Genomic DNA, 20788 nt, shown 5'->3' on the forward strand with positions numbered 1-20788 from the left:
GATTTTGAATTTGATTGGACTGGCTACTGCTCTTTGCTTGCTACTTTGCTTTTGTTGTTTGCTGCTCTGTCTCTTTTAGTTGTTTGTTTGTCTTGAGCTTCTTCCCCCTGTAACTTTTAAGATGAATTCTGGGGAAATATTTTTCTTTGCATGCGATCCATTATTTATTTTCTCTTGTTCTGTGAATAAATCACTGTTCTTTAAACAATTGATTGGATACCTGTGTCATAAGAAGAGTCTGTATTTCCATGCCTTAGACCAAAAGGTCAGCTACTACTTTCTCCTCCCATAAGGACAGCTAATAAGCACATAGGCAAATATGTGAAAATAGCTCCTAAATGTCTTTGGCTGCATTTTTTACCACTGTTTCTGTTAAACATACTCTGAGCAGGTTTCAGTAATACGGTGTTTATCAAACACACTGCTGACGACTGGTGCTTTGGTAGGTTTGTCAACATTGCTATCTTCAACAGCAATGGTGGGAAATAATAATAATAATAAAAAAATCATAGCTTCTTCCTAGCAAATGAAACGAGAGGTTTTGGAGGTTGGTTGAATAATTTTTCATTAAAAAGAGACATTTTTCATATGAAACGATAAAGCAAAAAGCCTGGGACATTCAATCGCTCATTTCTTTGTTGTCATCCTTAAACAGGAAATTTGCTCCTCACATAATCCTTAAATTCTGAATAAAAACCAAAGAAGGTTACCTATCTTTCTTCTTCATCCTCCTTCCTGGAAGGAATCTAGATCAGTGGAGCCTTCTCCAGCCAATTCGATGCTTAAAGAGGCTTGAAATAGAACCACAGAGAGCTTTGCAAGGCAACTTAAAGTCTTACTAGAAAGAAATCGTGCAGCATATATATTAATTATTTCTAACAGGCACAGATGCAATTAAGAAGAATCCTATCCAGTAGACATTATACACATAATTAATGGATTGAAGAGACATACAAGTCAGGACAGAGATCTGCAGTATTTTCTGTCACTAGGAAATTTCCCTTTGCAGCTCATTTTGTGTTTACATCCTATCCAGTCATTAACTGAAAAGTAAATTGGTCTTGTACATTTATATAAAATAAAATATATGCTGCAACATTAAGTGGTGCAAGGTAGTAATGGTCCTGCAATACTGACACCTGGTGGCCTTTAAATCTTATTTGTGCTCTTCATTCAGGCACACTGTCAGAGGATTCTCACACGAAGGCACCATTTGAGGAACAGCAAAACACTTTCAAATTTTTCACTCAGCCATCATGGTGTGCAGGGTCACAGCTTACCGATGAAGTGTATTTTCCACCAGTGAAATGCTGAGAGTTAACTTTGTCCTTTTTTGACCCACTTGACTCATTTTGTCTCCTTTTGTGTTTAGTTTTTAAATATATTTTTCACTTGTGTTATATTTGGGTTACAGTCCTGTCCTGTGCTGAATATTGTTCTGTCTTGTGTCACACAGGCAATAGTTACATTTTTCTGCTGGGTCACCTAGGAGTGCACCTCTTGCATGCAGCTCTGTAGAATGGACTTCATGCTTCAAGTACTGGGGTTCTGCGACTTCAAGTGGTTCAGAAACTTGGCAGGAGACTCTCTTACAGAGGATCCTACAATAAGCTGTATTCCCTCAGAGCCATGACTTGAGAGTTGGCTTCTTGTTCATCAGTGAAGTAATTTCATAAGAATGACCATATTTGGTAGATCCATCTAGCCCCTATCTCATTTTCAGACAGTGGCCAGTGCCAGATGCTTCAAAGGGTGTGAACAGAACAGCACAATTACTGGATGATCCAGCCCCATCTACTGGCACTCAGTGGCTTAGGAACACCCAGAGCACGGGCTTGCAGCCCTGATATCTTTGCTAATATCTATTGATGGACCTATCCTCCATGCATTTGTCTAATTTTGTAACCCATTTATACTTTTGACCTTCACACAACATCCTCTGGTAATAAATTCCAGGTTTCAACTGGGCATTGTGTGAAGAAATACTCCTTTTGTTTGCTTGTTTCATTAGGTGACCCCTAGTTCTTGTGTTATGGGAAGGTTTATGTAACGCCGCCTTATTCATTTTTCTCCATACCATTCATATGTGTATACAGCTCCATTACTTTTTTTTTTAGCCATCTCTTTTCTTGAGTAAACAGGCCCAGTCTTTTTAATTTCTCTTGTATGAAAGCTGCTCTATACCCTGATCATTTCTGTTACCTTAAGCCATAAGTTTTCCAGTTCTAATATGTTGTTTTTGATACAGAATGACCAAAACTGCATGCAGTGTTCACAGTGTGGGAATATAATGGGTTTCTGTGGTGCCATTATAATATTGTCTGTCTTATCTATCCTTTTCCTAATGGTTCCTAACATCATTACGCTTTCTGTCTGTTGATTCACACCAAAACGATATTTTCGGATACCTAGGCTTTTTCTACATCTATGGTGTGCAACATCCTAGCCACATGTGGCTACTTTGCCAGCTGTGTGTGGCTAATTTGCAAGAACAATAATAATAATTTGGCTAGATTGCTATAGCTACTGTTACTGCTTCAGAATTGGTTGGACGCCATGGCTACGTCTACACAGCAGTGTTATTTTGGAATAAGCTATTCTGGAAGGCTGTGTCTACACTGAGCCGTAGTGACAGCAGCTTGGTACAAAGGAGGGCTCTCAAAAATGCAAATTGTTGCACATTTGCATATTTGTGTGGCTAATTTGCATATTCGCACAAGATCACCCTCCCAGCAGAGGCTGCTACCAGCAGAAAGCAAGCTATGTAGACATGGGTCTGATGGCAAAAATCCCCTTCAGTGGCAGCCCCTTATGCCTGGAAAAATCAGGCATAAGGGGCTGCCGACAAAGGTGGGTTTTGCCAGCAGAACCATGTCTACACTGCTTGTTCTCCGTTGGCAGTAGCCTCTGCCAGCAAGGCAATATTGTGTGAATATGCAAATTAGTCATGTGAATGTGCAAATGAGTGGATATTTGCATTTTTGAGAGCCCTCCTTTGCATCAAGCTGCTGGCACTATGGCTCCATGTAGACACAGCTGAAGAGATTTTCCAGAATAGCTTATTCTGAAATAGTGCATCTACTCATGAGAGCTGTGTCTACACGAATGCCCTTTCGAAAGAGCAAAAATTGAAGTTCGGCAGTCGAAATAGCGGCCATCAAAAGGGCGCATCCGCCGCCATTTTTCAGATCAGCACTTCGATCCCCTCTTTCGAAGTGCTGTCGAGGTCTTTCAAAAGAGAGCATCCAAGCCCTCTTTCGAAAGAAGGGAGGCAGGAAACGCCACGGATGGGGTCCCATGGCTGACAAGCCCTCCCAGGGCCACAGCCAGATGCCGCCTTTAAAGGGCCCCTCCCGCCGCCTTCCCCTCTGCACAAGCTGAGTGCTGCCCAGCCTTTCCCCGCCTGGCAGAGCCCACTCGTGCCCACCATGGAGGCCCAGCGACAGCTTCTGCAAGAGGACACCCTCAACATGGACGCCCTGCTGGCAGTGCTGTGCATCCTCACCGCAACCGCACCCGAGCTCATCGGGTGGCTGGGTGGTCCCCCTGGGGCACCGTCAGGCGCCCCGACACCTCTGGACCCACCCCAGCAGCACCGACTGATGGGAGCGTGTGGTGCTGGGGGAGTGGGGTGAGGAAAGGTGGCTTTGGAACTCCCGCGTGTCGAGGCAGAACTTCAAAGAGATCTGCCACTGGCTCGACCCTGCACTCCAGCATCTCGACACCTGCGTGCGGCCAGCCCTCACCCTGGAGAAACGGGTCGCAGTCGCCATCTGGAAACTGGCCGCCCCGGACTCCTACCGCTCTGTGGGACAGCAGTTCAGGTTGGGCAAGGCCACCATCGGGGCTGTACTTATGGAGGTAAGGTGAGGCCAGGTGGATGCGGGGGGTGGGGGCTGGGGCAAGGGAAACCCTCTGCTGCAAGGGTCTGGATGGGGCAGGGGCTGGAAGGGTGGGGGTTGGGGGGCTGGACGGGGCTGGGGCTGGATGGGAGTGGGGCAGGGGGCTGGACAGGGCAGGGGCTGAATGGGAGGGGGGCAGAATGGGCCCAAGATGGGGGCGGAGAGGGCCGCCACACCCACACTAGAGCACGTGTCCCCCTTCCCCCTCTGCAGGTCGTCAGGGCCATCAACACGATGCTGCTCCATAGGGTCATCCGCCTGGGGGATCTGGACAACACCGTCACCAGCTTCCAGGACCTGGGCTTTCTGAATTGTATTGGTGCTTTGGATGGCACACATATCCCCATCCGCACCCCGCCACACAGCGCCAGCCAGTACATCAGCCGGAAGGGCTACCATTCAGTGGTGCTCCAGCCCCTGGTGGATGTGAGGGGCCAGTTCACTGACCTCTTCGTGGCTGGGCCGGCTGCACCCACGATGCCCAGGTCTTCTGGAACTCCAGCCTCTGCCGGCACATGGGCGCTGGCACCTTCGTCTCCCAGAGGGAGATCCCTGTGGCAGAGGACATCACCATGCCGCTCTGCATGGTGGCAGATGTGGTGCACCCCCTGCGGCCGTGGTTCATTAGGCCGTACACGGGACACCTCGACCCCACCTGGGAGACATTCAATGAACGCCTCAACCACGCCCGCAATGTGGTGGAGCAGAGTTCGTGCTCCTAAAGGGGCGGTGGAGGTGCCTCCTCACACGGTTGGTGGTCAGGGTCCTCAACGTGCCCCAGGTGGTGGGTGCCTGTTGCGTCCTCCACAACATCGGGGAGGGAAAAGGGGACACCTATGTACCCAGGGGGAGGCCCTCTGGCCGGCGCCATCTATGAGCAGCCGCGCACCACCCCCATATGCCAGGCCCACCAAGATGGCCACCACATCCAGGAGGCCCTCAGGCAGGCCTTTGCCGACGGCCATCTCTGACCCACATGCACACCCACATCCCACACACATCCACCACCCACCATCCCCACCACCCCTGTTCCCACCACCCCCACCCCCACCCCCACCAGCTCCGCACCTGCACATCCACCACCCACCATCCCCCTGAGGAGCACAGCATGGAGTGGTGAGCAATAAAGAAACGTTTACATAACTGGTTGTGTTGGTAACTATGTACAGGGGGAACCTAACTTGGAGGCGGGCGAGGTGCTCATTCTGGGGTGGGGTGGTGGGCCGTGAGCCCGTCAGCCCCTGGAGCCCCTGCCTCCTCAGGTGCAGGGTCTCCAGTGGGGAGGGGAGGGTGGGGGTAGCACTGACAAGTATTGCCGGAGAGCAGGCCTGGTGAGGGTGGAGGGTGCAGGCTCAGTGGGGGCGGGAGGGGGGGGCCAGGCTCAGTGGGGATGCGGGGGCAGGACCAGCAGGGGAGCTGCTGGGGGGGGGCCAGAGGCCAGCAGCAGTGGCTATATGGTCCCGGACAGCGTGGCCAATGCCCTCTAGGGCCTATCCCAGGCTGCCCTCCACCACTCCTTTCAGCCTGGGTGAGCTGCAGGTGTTGTTCAGCCACCTCAGCCTGGCACTGGCTGGCTGGGTCCTCCTTGGCCCCGTGGGGGGGGGGCTCTCCAGCTGTGGCCCCAATGGCGCGCTGCCTGGGGTGGCGTCCGGACACCTCCGAGGGCTGCGGGCGGGCTCTCAAGGATGAGGGACAGTGCGGGGCTCTCCCAGCCCACGGATGGTGCGGCTGTGTGGAGAGGAGGAAATCATGTCAGTAATCTGCCCCGGACGGAGGGGACCCGGCTGTGGCCCAGCCACCCAAGTCCACTCCATGGGGCCCCTGCACCCCCAAAGGACACTGACACCCCCCCAGGGAGCACCGACCCCCCTTTCGGGCTAGGCCTCCTGGCCTGTGGGTGCATCCAGGGGCCTCTCCCACAGGTGGCCTTTCCCAGCCTAAGGTGTGCAGGTCCCGGGCACCGTCCAGCACCAATTGGCCACCACCCCTGTGCGGCTTGTGGCACCGTCCACTGAGGGTAGGTGCTGGGCGTCGCGGGTGCGCCACTGCATGGTGCCGCATCCCATGTGGGGCTGGCCTGTGTGTGGCCCAGGACTGCCGGTCCCGTGTGCAGGTGAGTAGCCGTTGCATTGCCCCCACCCTGTGGAGTAGGTGTGCGCCCCTCCCTGTATGTGCCAGAGGGTCCCTCGGTGATGTCCGGGGCTGTCCGGCCCTTGGTCACCCGGCTGGAGCAGTGGGAGGGGATTATGATGGTCAGCTCCCCCTCCTCACTCAACCAGTCCACGGTCCCCTCCCACTCCTGCATCCACGGTCTGGGCTGCTCCTCCTCCGGCTGCAGCTCCTCGCCGAAGGTGTCAGGAATGCTGGGGGTGGGGAGCTCTCCTGGGACCCAGGATGCCCCGGAGCTCCCTGTAGAAGAGGCATATGGCTGGAGCTGCCCCGGAGAGTCCGGCCTGGTCCCTGACCCAGGCATAGCCCTGCCACAGCTCCTTAACCTTGGAGTGTACCTGCTGCACGGTATGCTCCGGGTGGCCCCTGGTGTGGAGGCCCTGTGCCAGGCGGCCAAAGGCGGCGACATTGCGCCACTTGACCCCCATGTGGTGCAGGACCTCCTCGTCCTTCCAGAGGCTGAGGAGGTCCCTCAGCTCCCGCTCCGTCCAGGAGGGGACCTGTTTTTTTTTCTCCCCCTGGGAGCTCTATGGGGGCTCAGGGGGGGCCACAGGGCTCGTGAGGGGGCTGGCTGCTGGCCATGCTGGTGCTGGAGCAGGGGACTGGAGCACGTGCGCAGGCTGGTCCTAGCACGCTCTCAGCTCCCTGCCACGGGTTTCCTGCATGCGTGCGGCTTTAAGGTAGCCAAACACAAGAGCCAGAGTCCTGCTGCTGCTGGCTGGAGCAGCCCTGCGCTCCAGCTGACCAGCGCCATGGTGGACCCATATTTTGAAGGAGCGGACCGTGCATTGTCTACACGTGTACTCTTCCAATTTAGTATTTCGAAAGGGAGTGATCTTCCTAATATGGGATCAGGGTTCGGATTTCAAAGTCTGCGCCCTGTTCTTTCGATTTTCTTTCGAAAGACGGGTTTAAACGTGCGGCCTCTCCTCCTGCTCTTTTGAAAAGGGCGACTTATTTTGATTTTTTGTGCACGTGTAGACACAGCTGAAATGCATTTCAAAATAGCACTTAGCTATTTCAAAATAGAGCATTCAGACACTATACAGCCTATGTTGAAATAGAGCCCTTGCTATGGCTTGTTATGAAATAGAGGCTGTGTAGATGGGGATTAGGGGCTATTTCTAAATATTTCTTTCCAAATAGATGCTGTTCCTTGTGGAATGAGGATCATCAAATTCAAAATAAGCCTGCTGCTACTTCGAGATTATTTTGAAATGGTGGTTATGTTGCGTAGAGACTTGCAAAGTTATTTTGAAATAACTTTGCTCTGTAGAGACACCCCCTGGGTACACGTGCAGCTACAATGCAGTGCTTTAAACTGCGAGTGTGGCCACAGCACAAGCACCGTGGGAGAGCTCTCCCAATGCTCTGTGTAAACCACCTTGACAAGGGGAGTAGCTCTCCATGCTGGGAGCCCAGCTCCTTGGGCTGTAGCCTGGTTCACACTGGCACTTTATAGCAGTGCTCAGCAGCAACCTTTATCACCTCATGGCACACTTCAGCTCTCATAATTTCATGGCACACCCAATAGATATAACCCAATTCCCTCCCGCAGAGCCAGGCACCCCCAGATCCTTGTTCTAACCTAATCCCCTCCCCTCCGCTCAAGCCAGGCACCCACAGCCCACTCCCCCGCTCTGATTCGATGCTGGCAACTCACAAGAACAGCTGCCACCGCTGTTGCCACCCCAGAGCCACCACTGTTGCTGCTATGCGCTTTTCCCACCAAGTGATGGGGCAGGTGCAGAGAGTGGCAGATGGCATGTGACGCTGAAGCATCCTAAGCACTGCTTCCTGGCACAGCAGTGTGCCATGGCACACCAGCTGTGGCGCACTCCTTTATAGCATTGTCTTGCTGCACCGCCAGTATGCAGACTGAAGGATGCCTACTGCTACTACTTGGGGAGGTGTTTTTCAAACCCGAGCCAGAAAGCTACAGCTCTGTAAAGTGCCAGAGTAGACTTTGCCCCAGCCACAATGATCTGCCCCAGGCTTCCTTCTCCCTCGCAGTCTTCCAAGGATTAGGCTTCCCCCGCCAGTGTATAATGTGTGAAAACTGATAGGATTGTACGGCCTTGTGCTATCAGAATTGTGATACCTAGACCTAATACTACTGTCACTTCCAATCCAAGTGAACATATCTCACAACTGTCAGGATTCCTGCTGTGCTGCAGATTGGATAGGTGACAGCTGGCTGAACTTAAAACACTAATAAAATGGAAATATCACAGGTGCGGGGGGGTGGGAAAAGGATTTCACTTGTTCAGTAAAGCTCCTGGCTATCAGTAAGAGACACCCCAAGCTGGCTGACAAGATTCACAAGTGGTGGATTATTTCTTTTCCTGTTGACATTTCCATGGTAATCTGTTTTGCTGACGTTTCAGCTGGATTTCTCTAAAGAGCTTTACCAAACACTCCTATATACAGTGACTCACAGGGCGTACCTGCAAAGAGTCCTGGCAGTAAAAATGGATGACTCCTGCCCTATATCTATGTGTGACAGACAGTCTTTTGGGTGACTGTAAGAATAGATCCTCAGTGACTCTGCAACTGCAGCCTGATTCTGAGAGAAGTTGAGTGTTTACACTGAGGTCAGTGAGAGGAGTGGGTGATGAGCCTCCCCCAGGAATAGGGTCTCCATTAGGGGTGGTCTAGGAGAGAGATTATTTTTTGCCTGTTTTTTATATAATTTTTCAGCCATCATGCCTTTATACCAAAGCAAGAGTGCAGGGGACCGGACTTGGTGGCCTCCCGAGGTCCCTTCCCGTTCTATGATATATATATAAAGTTTGTTATAAATTTTTATTTTGTAACTTTTCACATTTCATTTTTGCTGTTTGTCAAGAAGCTGTTAGCCAGAGGGAACTACAAACCCAGTATCACTGATTGATTAAGGGTATTCATGAGGGCTATGAAGGGACACGGTGTCAGATATAAACCGCACTGAAATGCTATAGGAGAAGCTAGGAGACTTGGAAGGGTGGAATGAAAAAAAGTGAGCCTCTTACCAGGTTCCTTTTAAGGAACTGTACCACCAGGGGTCGCCAACATTTTTATGTCTAAGGTCACTTTCTGAATGTAAGGGCAACCCAAGATCAAGCCTGCCCCTTATCTGAGGGCCCCTTTCCTGAAGCTCTGCCCCACACAATCCACCCCACTCCCCCATTGCTCGCTTTCCCCCACCTTCACACACTTTTACTGGGCTGGAGCAGAAGCTATTGGAGGGGATGCAAGGTGAAGGAGGAGGTACAGGTTCTAACTCTGGGAGGGGGCAGGAGGCTGAGGTACAGGAGCAGGTATGGAGTGTGTCCTGGCTTTGGGCGGGGTCAGGACTGGGGCAGGTGCTTGGGGGCAGGGAGGGAGTTTATGGTGCATCCTTCTTCCCCATAGGGCCATGCTTGCTGGTTTTGGGAACAGGCCACTGGCAATCAGGGAGCCTGTCAATTGCAGTCCAACTGGCAGACCCCAGAATTGACCAGTCGTTCATGCTGGTGACCACCGTACTATACCTTACCAGAAACTGTTCACTAATTTAAGGTTAACTGACTCTGAGCAGCTTTTTGTTCCAAAGCCTGATCTTGCGTCTATTAACAGCTAGTGAGTTGACATTTTTGTCATTATAGCTGAGATCTTCAAAGGAACCTAGGTAGCTAACTTCTGTTTATTTCAGTGGATGCCTAAATCCCAAAGGAAAGCTGGACTCAAAGTCACTGCGGCCTGCAAGTCCTTCTGGAGACATACTGCCTGTCCTGTAGTGTGATTCACCTGACAAAGGCATTTCTTTTGTCTCTACAAAGCTGCACGTTCCTTGAAAAAAAAAACACTACTTTTGTCTGTTTCTGCTGTCAGATGTAAAGCCAAGTGTAATTCTTTTGAATCCCTGGCCTCTGATGTCTTTAAGAGCAAAGTCTGGTTCCCAGAGCAGAGTTACATTCAAAGCTCTTCTATGTGTAGGGTGTTATGCAACCAGTTCCACAGAATATTTCATAACCCCCCCCCCCTTCCCCACATGCACACACTCTATTTTATATGCTTTTTTATTTACTTGCCTCTTGTTTTATACCACATGGCTCCAGCTTGGGAGCTAGATTGAGGGTTGGATTTAAATTCATGTTAGAAACTGATATCTCTTAAGTCTTATGAAATGTGACAGTTTGATTGCACTGGTGGCTGAACAAAGTAAGAAGCAGAATAGGTTTCCCTAAGCCAGTGGTTCCCAAACTTTTCAGCATCACACCCCCATTTTGATTTTTGAGAAACCCTCATGCCTCCCCACCTCTTTTTTACCATGGGCCAGACACCCCAGCTGACTGTGAGCTGCCTGCCTGAGCCCCTCCCCTTCCCCAAAGCCAGGCACCACCAGCCCCTCATCTAACTCCATCCTCCTCCTCCGCCCAAACCCACACTCATTCACCTTTGCAGGAGGCAGCTAGCTCCATGTGGGCCTTCACCGGCTGCCTGCTTTTAATAGCAGCTGTGCTGGGCGGCCCATGTGAAATGGCAGGTGCTGAGAGCCGGAAGCAAGGTCCGGCTTTTTCTTTGGGTGTGGGGAATGACTGGGTGGGGTGATGGGTTGCCTTGCACCCCCCCTGGAATTTCTTCACGCCCCCCAGTTTGGGAAACCATGCCCTAAGCCACGGGTGTCCAACCTTTTGGCTTGCCTGGACCGCATTGAGTGAAGAGGAATTGTCTTGGGCCGCATATAAAATATATAATATAGTTAATGTATATAAATCACATAATGTTAAAAGTTTACGATCTTGTGGGGCCACATTACTAGCTGTCCAGGGCCGCATGCGGCCCGCGGGCTGGACACGCCTGCCCTAAGCCACCCTGACAAATCATAGCTCCAGCATGTTTGGGAAGAATTACATCTCAGAATGGGAGGGTAATTCAGTCCCATGATTCATGCAGTTCTTGGACTTTGCTAAGTCTCATGCAACTGCTAATTGTGATGGCATCTTGTGAAATGTAGACAACTTGGAGAACTCAGCAGAGGCCTTTGAACTCCCAGAAGAGTCATTGTTCATTAGTGACAGAAGCCAGATTTGAATAGATGACGTGGGCTTTGTCGTCACTGATGACACAAAGGAGGTGTTTTATCTGCCCTTCCCCCTCCCCCACCCCCACCCCCCACCCCGCAAACCTAAGATAGCTAACACAATAGTTATCTTGCTGTAAAATCTTCAGTGGAGTCAAGGCACAGTGTAATGTTTACCTGGAGGTAGTTAGCAGGATCAGTACTCTACAGCTTTCCTTTGGCTGACTTCACTCCAGGTATTTCATAATAAATCTAAAACTGCCTTGTCTCCATTGAGTTTTAACAGTAGGGTAGCTCAGATACATTTGTTATTATCCTTAAACAACATATCTACAAATGCCTTTTCTCTACTTTGGATGTTACAGCAAGATACTAATTATCTTGCAGTAAAAACAACACATTTGTATTACTGAAGATAAAGCCGTAGAGGCAATTCTGGTTCCCAGAAATATACAATGCAATCATCCAGACACAATGGGAATAATGATGCTTGCCAGCCACATTAAAGAACATTAAGAACTACAGGAAACTAGCACTACATATGTGTAGAACATTACATTTTGTGTATGCATGTAATGCCCCATAGGAACATGGCAGTCCTTAATGTGACAGAAGCAAGCTTAATTTAGGTTACAAACACAGGTTGTTTCCTGAAGGGCAAGGAATGAAAATAATATATATATATATATATATATATAAATAAAAAATTTAGCTATGACAGATCAGGAAAGGGATCTTGGAGTTATAGTGGGTAGTTCTCTGAAGACATCCACGCAGTGTGCAGCGACAGTTAGTAAAGCAAATAGGATGTTAGGAATTATTAAAAAAGGGATAGATAATAAGACAAAAGATATCATACTTCCCCTATATAAAACTATGGTACGCCCACATCTTGAGGACTGTGTGCAGATGTGGTCTCACCTCAAAAAAGATATATTGGCATTAGAAAAGGTACAGAAAAGGGCGACTAAGATGATTAGGGGTTTGGAATGGGTCCCATATGGGGAGAAGCTGGAGAGACTGGGACTTTTCAGTCTGGAAAAGAGGCGATTGAGGGGTGATATGATAGAGGTATATAAAATTATGAATGGTGTGGAGAAAGTGAATATAGAAAAATTATTTACCTTTTCCCATAATACAAGAACTAGGGGACACCAAATGAAATTGATGGGTAGTAGGTTCAAAACTAATAAAAGGAAATTTTTCTTCACACAGCGCACAGTCAACCTGTGGAACTCCTTGCCGGAGGAGGCTGTGAAGGCCAGGACTCTATTAGGGTTTAAAAAAGAGCTTGATAAATTTGTGCAGGTTAGGTCCATAAATGGCTATTAGCCAGGGGTAAAGTATGGTGCCCTAGCCTTCAGTACAAGGGCAGGAGATGGATGGCAGGAGATAAATCACTTGATCATTGTCTTCTGTTCTCCTTCTCTGGGGCACCTGGCATTGGCCACTGTCGGCAGACGGGATACTGGGCTGGATGGACCTTTGGTCTGACCCAGTATGGCCATTCTTATGTTCTTATAAGCAAAGTTGCTGGAAAAATGGGGAAAAACTCGACAGAATTTTCAGATTTAGCTTCGTGTCAATTTGTGAGAAAGCTAGGTGTGTGATAACATGTGAAAGACCTGAATTTTTCAAAATAGCTCTGAGTTCTCCCTTCTATCATAGAGATTCCCAACAAACATGGGTCGCGATTAGATTTGCTATGGGTTACCAGCAGCTTGGAGCTGCACGTGGCTCTGAAAGGAGCCATTTGCAGCTGCTTTGAGATGGAGCGCTGGGTTGAGCACTACTCCGAGCTGTACTCACGCGAGAACGTTGTGGTTGATGCAGCCCTCGATACCGTCGACCTCCTACCAGTAATGGACGAACTGGATCAAGAACCGACTGTGGATGAACTGAAGAGAGCCATCGACAGCATTGCAGCAGGAAAGGCCCCTGGCCAGGATGGTATACCACCAGAGGTAATCAAGTGTGCCGCGGACACACTCCTGGAACCCCTACATGAGCTACTGTGCCTGTGCTGGAAAGAGGGTGAGGTTCCACAGGATATGCGCAACGCTAACATTGTAACCTTGTATAAGAACAAAGGAGACAGAAGCGACTGCAACAACTACCGTGGAATCTCCCTCCTAAGTGTCACTGGTAAACTGTTCGCTCGTGTCATCCTTGGCAGACTCCAGAAGATTGCTGAGAGGGTGTACCCCGAATTGCAGTGCGGATTCCGTGCAGAGAGGTCTACCGTTGACATGGTCTTCTCTCTCAGGCAGCTGCAGGAGAAGTGCAGGGAGCAGAGGAAGCCACTCTACATAGCCTTCATCGACCTGACCAAGGCCTTTGACTTGGTCAGCAGGGATGGTCTGTTCAAACTGCTCCACAAGATAGGCTGTCCTCCACGGTTACTCAGGATGATCCAGTCGCTCCACGAAGACATAAGAGGAACCATCCAATATGACGGCACATTACCGGGTGCTTTCAGAATCAGGAGTGGCGTCAAACAAGGATGCGTGCTTGCTCCGACATTGTTCGGGATCTTCTTCGCACTCCTCCTGAAGCATGCCTTTGGATCTTCAACAGAGGGCATCTTGCTGCACACAAGATCTGATGGGAAACTGTTTAATCTTGCAAGGTTGAAAGCTAAGTCTAAGGTGCAGGAAGTCCTCATCAGAGACATGCTGTTCGCAGACGATGCAGCTGTAGTGTCTCACACAGAAGACCAGCTTCAAAAACTGCTGGATCAGTTCTCCACAGCGTGCAAGGACTTTGGGCTTACCATCAGCCTAAAGAAGACAAACGTACTCGGTGAGGATGTTGCTGAATCCCCATCAATCAGCATTGACAACTATAAGTTAGAGGTCGTCCACGAGTTCGTGTACCTCGGGTCCACCATCACTGACACCCTGTCGTTGGACACTGAGCTAAACAAGAGGATCGGAAAAGCGGCCACAACTCTGTCCAGACTCATCAAGAGAGTGTGGAATAATAACAAGCTGTACACTCACACCAAAATGCAAGTCTACAGAGCCTACATCCTCAGCACCCTCCTTTACGGCAGCGAGACTTGGACCCTGTATGCCCGCCAGAAAAAGAGGCTGAATGTCTTCCACTTGCGCTGCCTCAGGCGCATCCTTGGAATATCATGGAAGGACAGAGCGACCAACACTGCCATTCTCGAGCAAGCTGGAATCCCAACCATGCACACCCTCCTCAGGCAGCGTCGGCTCCACTGGCTCAGCCACGTCCACAGGATGAATGATGGAAGGATTCCAAAAGGCATCCTGTATGGTGAGCTAGCCTCTGGCAAAAGACCTCCCGGACACCCCCAGCTGCGCTACAAAGATGTCTGCAAGAGAGACCTCAGAGAGGTAGACATCGAGCTGGACAACCGGGAAGAACTAGCAGACGACGGCAGCAGATGGAGGCAGGAGTTACACAAGGGCCTTCAGAAGGGCGAGATGAGGATCAGACAGCTAGCAGAGGAGAAGCGAGCGCACAGAAAGCGCACTAAGGACTTGCCAGACACCCACCACATCTGCAAGAGATGCAGCAAGGACTGTCACTCTCGTGTGGGTCTTCATAGTCACAGTAGACGCTGTAAATGAAGTCCTCAATTGAAACTATAAAGGGCATGATCCATAGTCTATGCAGACTGAAGGATGCCTACTACTATGCACTGCCTCTCCAGCAGCTATCTCTAGCAATAGAGAAGCAATTACACATTACAAAGAGAGCTTCTCCACCTTTGATATTTGCAGCCATCCCAGGCAAGCAACTTAACAGACTCTTGCAGTAACTAATCTTCGCCCCCACTCCTCCCTTCTCCACTTTTGCCCCCACTTCTGTTCTATGTAACTGATCTGTCAGTTTTCCTTTTTTTTTTTTTGTTTCTATCTCCCCATAGCCCCTGAGTGTGACTCCACTCCAGCCTCTGAGTGTGGGGTTTAAGCTGGGAGAGCGGGAGACAGCAGTTTGGGAATGAGGGTCTTCCCCCTGCAACTCAGATCAACTATAATAATAGAATAATAATTAACTGTAATAAATGTAGTATTATTATTTTATTATTAATGTATTTTCCCTTTTTCCATGAAATAACTGATATGAAGATATAAACACAAGGGAGTGCAATTTTATATTCTTGCCTCAGGTGAAAAAATGGCTAGTTATGTCACTGCTTCCCTCCCTCTGCCCCCCATTTTTGAATTACCTTGGGTCACCGAGGCTTCCTAAATTGTCAAAATGGGTCCCTGTCTGGAAAAGGTTGGGAACCACGGATGTATCAGTTATATCTACCTGTTCTTAGTTGTGTAAATGGCCATGTCTATGCTACAGCAGCCCAGCTACTGCTGTGCCCCTGTAGCTCTGCAGAGTGGATGCTACATCAACAGGTTTTCCGTAGAGGTAGCTCATTCACTTCTCTAAGAGGCAGTAGCTAAGTCAAGGAAAGAATTTTTATTAGTCTTTAAGGTGCAAGGGGACTGCTTGCTATTGGTTGACCTAGCTGCATCTGCAGTAGTGGCCAGGTCAACCTAACTGGATGACACAGCGTGTGAAACTTTGGCAGCCTGTGAGTTGTAGGCAGGCTGATGTAACTTTTAGACCAGGCCTGATCCTGCAAACACTTCCTTGTGTGATTAACTCTAGGGCAAGGGTCAGCAATCCCCAGCACTGATGCAAAGAGTGGCACACACGCTAATTTTCATTGGCATGAGAGGCAGAGGCTAAGCCCTGCCCTTCCTTCCCCATGCAGCTGGGAGCTTGCTCAAAGGCATCCTGCCTGTGGATTAACAAAAGGCCACTACCAACCAGCACCTAAACAGGTAAACTCTGCATCTTAATTTATTTAGAGATATATGTCTAGCTCATAGAACTGGAAGGGATCTTTGGAGCTCATTGAGTCCAGTCCCTTGCAGTCACAGAAGGACCTCTCACCATCCCTAACAGATTTCCACCCCCCAAAATCTGTTTGTCCTGGATCCCTAAACAGCCCCCTCAGGGACTGAGCTCACAGCCCTGGCTTTAGCAGGCCAATGCACAAACCACTGAGCTACCCCTCCCCCACTTACTTGTTGTAAGTAGGACTATGGGTGACTTTACAACTAGCACCGGCACTCAGCCTGTACCTAAATGTCAAATTTCCACCCTCCACCTCAGAAAGGTGACCCCCTGCTCCAGAGATTAGTCCAGTCATAAAGTTTCATGTGAGTACATTTGCAGGACTGGGGCCTTATTGATCTGGTGGCACTGCTCCCTTGGCTCCATAGAGAGTGACACTGAGGATGGCGTAGATTGTGATTCTGAAGAATTGCCTTCATCTGTTTTATGTAACAGGGCGGGGGCGGATGCTGCAGACTGGCCTGCAAAGAAAAGCAGAGGTTTGTGAAAATGGCTTTGCAAACCTGAGGGCCTGGTGGGCATGTGGCTTCCCATTTTAATTGCTGAATGACTGTCAGAGGACCACTGCCAACCTTGCCCTCAGATACAACACTTCCAAGCCACGCGGCAGCTTCGAAACTTCACACTGGGCTTTAACGGGCAATGGGGAGCAATGGAAAGAGCTGCATGCGACCCACACCGGCTAGGACAGACACAGTGCAGCCGCGTCCATAACAAAGAAACCCTCCGCATGGTGAAGGCGTGTGCACAGGATCTATGTACTTCATACACAAACTAAGTCCTCCCGCCGCTCTCCATATGAGCAGGGTATTGACTTCGCTCCGCTGCAGGCTGTCACCCAGCCGCATGGGCCGATGGACAGCAGGCGGCTCCCCTCCGCTTTCAGCCCACCGCTTTGCCACACCCAGGCGAGCGGCTCCCCCGCCCTCGCCCTTCCACGGAACGAGCTTGCGCGTGGCTCCCCGGCGCCGGCGGCAGGGCGCTTCCCCGCGGCGCGTGCGGTAGCTGCTACCGCGCCCCGCCGCCGAGGCCCGACGCACTCAGCTCACGAGTGAGGCCCTGCTGGGCGGCGCGCCGCGGCCGGCTCCAGCCAATGGGCTGCAGAGCGCGGGGGGTGGTCGGCTTCCTTCAGGGCAGCCTGCGGCGGGGCGAATCACGCGCCGGGGGGTGAGTAAGAGCCGGGCGTGCGGCTGCGGCTGCGGCGGCGGCGCACCGGGGTTAGGGACGCGGGGAGCCGCCGCCGCGCGTTTTCCCGCCGGCGCCGCAGAGGCTCCACCCAGCCGACTTTCCTCCTTCTTTGTTCTGCAGCGCTCCCGAGGCGAGGGCGGCCGGTCCCCCGGCTGGGGTTGGGTTCAGGCGGGTTTGCCTCGGGCTGGCTCAAGTCAGTTACACCCCCCACACCAGTGGTTATCCCCCGCCAGGCTTACAGCGCTGCAGGCTGCAGTCTAAACGCACCTGGAGGCGTAAGTGTGGCTGGAGCTTAGCGCCACCTTTGGCTAATCTTTTCCATCCCCGCGTGCCCTTCTTCCCATCCGTATATGGAATTAATTTTTTCATGTGCACCGTGGCATGGCTGGACGTGCACCACCAGTAGAAACAAAAGCCTAGCTGCGGGCCTCTGCTAATCAGCTGGGCAGCAGCTGCCTCCCTAGTGGCTGCACAAGGGCACAGCTTACAAGCAACGTTGGCTTAGAGTGGGGCTTTTTCTGCAACTGAAATGGTTGCAGTGATACCTTACACCACTGTAAGGTAAGCAGTAAGCAGTGTAATCTAGTAACTGTGGTCATACTAGAGTTCTTTGCTGCTTTGAATATGCTGCTGTAGAGGAGGCTGTACAATTTCAGAGACCAAGCCCATAGAGGGATTGGAAACAATTAGCTTTTCAGTGCTAAATAAAATGCGTGTGTTTCCAGGGATAGCAGGGGAACCAGGCCTGAAATTAACTCCTTTGAGGACTGAATTCAAGTGCATAAGCTTCTTCCAAGGCTGGAAGGGACTATTGTGATGACCCAGGCTGATGTGAAACAGGCTATAGCGTGTCACCAGAATAATTCCCCCACTAACCTTTGGGCATTTGCTTGTATGGTTTTTTAAAACTTGTTATCTAGAAAAATAAGGTAATGAAGATAAGGTCCAGAGCTTGTTATAAAAGGGTAATAAAATGTACGTGGTACTTGTTGCTACCTTCTTTTCTTGTGTCTCAGTGTAGACCCAGGCCCCATTAGAGTTCAAAGATTCCTCTGCTGCAGTTCCTAACTAAATATAAAGTCTAACAGCTTTTTGGATTGTCAGGCTACTGTTCAAACGTGTTTGGTACACAAAGATCCTCCTTTAAAGTATGTACTTATAAAGTGCATTTGTAATCAGTGTTCTGTAGTATTGCTCTCATCCACTACATCAGCCTTCCTTCTTGCACTGCCTAAGGTTTGGGTAATTTTATCTTTAGTAAAAACTGATTTTTATATATATGTATAAAAAATGATATACACTGAAAAATAGGAAATACTGGGTCCTTGTGTGAAACTTCCTGTTTTGCTTCCCCAGAATAAAATATATTCACTTTTCATAATCCTCTTTATAAAAAGTTCCTGTAGAACTGATATGTATAAATTCAGATTACTGTATAATGTTCCTAAATATATAGCTATGGAGTTGCAGTAAATTTATACAAACATTATCAATCACACAGAAGTGGTTAGAACCCTGCAAATCTGTGGATGGGTGCAGCTCATTTTTGCGGTTATAGATGCGAGTGCAGATCCAAATTTTTTATATAAGGCCCTGCAAATTTGTGGATATCTGCTTTATATCCATGGGCATCCGCATCTGTGCATGCAGCTCTCCATGGCTTATTTCTGCAGCTGCAAATATTGATTTTGTATGTGCACAGGGGGTCTAGAGATGTGTTTAACTAGATAGTTTTATTTATTTGTAGTACCAACAAGCCCCAGTCAAGGACGAGAACTTCATTGTGTTTGAAACTGCACAAATACAGAAGAACAAGACAATCCAAAGAACAATGAGTTCTGCAGCATGAGGAAAAAACTGAGTTTATCTGACGTGCTTTCCTCTGCATCTTCTAGTAATGTTCTTATTAAGTGCTATCCTATCCACATGCAAACTCATTTTAAAGGCCTAGCTTAAGTTTCCCGTGAAGTAAGCAAAACACCCCTCTTCTGTGCTAATTTTCTCATTGTTGTATAACAATGTATTTAATGTAAATATGGAAGATAGCTGTCCCTCTTCTGTCATTTGGAACCCTGTTTTAACATGAACCTTCAAAGCAAGAAGATTCTCTCCACTGATGGTCTCCTCATCCCAGTGCACACTCAGGTTTTAGGAAATCCAGGTAGAATGTTGTTTTAGCATCGGGACTGGAAATGTCTCTCTGAAACAATTCTGTCTGAATGGACGTGTGGGAAAAGGGTATGTAGGATCAGTTGGTGTCAAGTTAAAGGAGACAGTGACATTTCTAGGAGAAAGAGGTTTCAAATTTGACCTGAAACAACAAGCCAAGACCTTCAGGCAGCAGAAACTGCTCTAGGCTCTTTCATTGAGATTTGGATTAAGCTAGAGATTTCTGAAATTCCTAGAAGATGAGACTGCTAGTGTGTAGACCAAGGTCTATTATGCCATTTTTAGGATCTGCTTCTGCAATTGTATCTGTGTGGGTAGTGGACCTACTTTCTACGTTAATTTCTTTGAAATCAGTAGTTGCCTTCTTCATACGTAGAAGGGTTTGCCCATGCCGACCTGATTTTCAGCATAATGAGCAAAAAAAAAATTTGCAAACCAGAGGAGTATGTCTCAGAGAGGTACCTGTGTTAGTCTGTATCTTCATAAAAGAAAAAAGCAGTCCTGTAGCACCTTACAGACTAACCATATAAGTTATTAGGTGATGAGCTTTCATGGAACATACCCACTTCTTCAGATCTGATCACCTAATAAATTATATGGTTAGTCTTTATGGTGCTCCAGGACTGCTTTTTTGAGAGAGGAGAAGTTTCTTGGGGATAAGAAGTAACTGAATATTTAGGAATAGGTAATATATTCTATCAGGGAATGAGAATTTCTCTGACAGTCCTCTGCCACTACAAACAATTTGTCAGGTTAGTTTCAGAAACCAGCTTGATCATAGTAGAAATCTGGAGTGGGTGGATGGGAGCAACACATCCTTTTGTTGTTGAGGCTTTTCCATCCAAATAGAAATAGAGCTGAACGATTGTCTGTTAAAATGTTCTGAAAATGCATCCCATACCTGCACATATGCATGGCATTCTTACAATATCATTGTGCCTAAAACTGGGGATGTGAGGGGAAGTTTCAGAAAGCTCCAAATTCGTTCAGATTTTTGCCAAGGAACTGATCCACTAGCCACTGAAATGAGTGGAGGAATTCCCATTAGATACTGGACTGTGTCACAAGTGCAGTACATTGCAATAGCTGTTTGTAATGGCAGTGGCAAGAGACCTTTAGGCAAAATGTTGTTTGACTTTAAAATATTAAAATTCGTTCCATTTTTTTTTTTTGTGTAGTTAGGAAACATCTTTTATTAACCTGGTTTAAAAATAGAATGGGTAACAGATCTCATGAGGAGATATCTGAACCTCAGATAGTTAAAGCTGCGTGCAGTATTCTCTGAAATACGGAGTTTTGGGAGAGTTAGCAGGAAAGTGAGTTTCTGTTTGTAAATGAGATTTTCTTCTTTTCCTCTGTTAATAATGAAACATGAGCTCTGTGCCCAAATCCTCTCTTCTGTCAATATTCACCAATACTCACT

General features: G+C 48.9%; 1 protein-coding gene across 3 annotated transcripts in view; it reads left to right on the forward strand.

Annotated features, from left to right (window-relative positions):
- The first annotated feature begins 16977 nt into the window (after positions 1-16977).
- Positions 16978-20788, forward strand: part of GSDME (gasdermin E) — a 42642-nt gene continuing 38831 nt past the window's right edge. For 2 of the 3 annotated variants that reach the window (XM_074986165.1, XM_074986167.1), the window contains exon 1: positions 16978-17175. The gene's annotated coding sequence lies outside the window, so the exon portion shown is untranslated. Of the gene's footprint in view, positions 17176-17432; positions 17758-20788 lie in introns of those variants that run through there. The other variant, XM_074986166.1, reaches the window with a different exon arrangement.

The sequence above is a fragment of the Carettochelys insculpta genome, chromosome 2 (genome assembly GCF_033958435.1).
Source record: "Carettochelys insculpta isolate YL-2023 chromosome 2, ASM3395843v1, whole genome shotgun sequence".
Taxonomy (NCBI): domain Eukaryota; kingdom Metazoa; phylum Chordata; order Testudines; family Carettochelyidae; genus Carettochelys; species Carettochelys insculpta.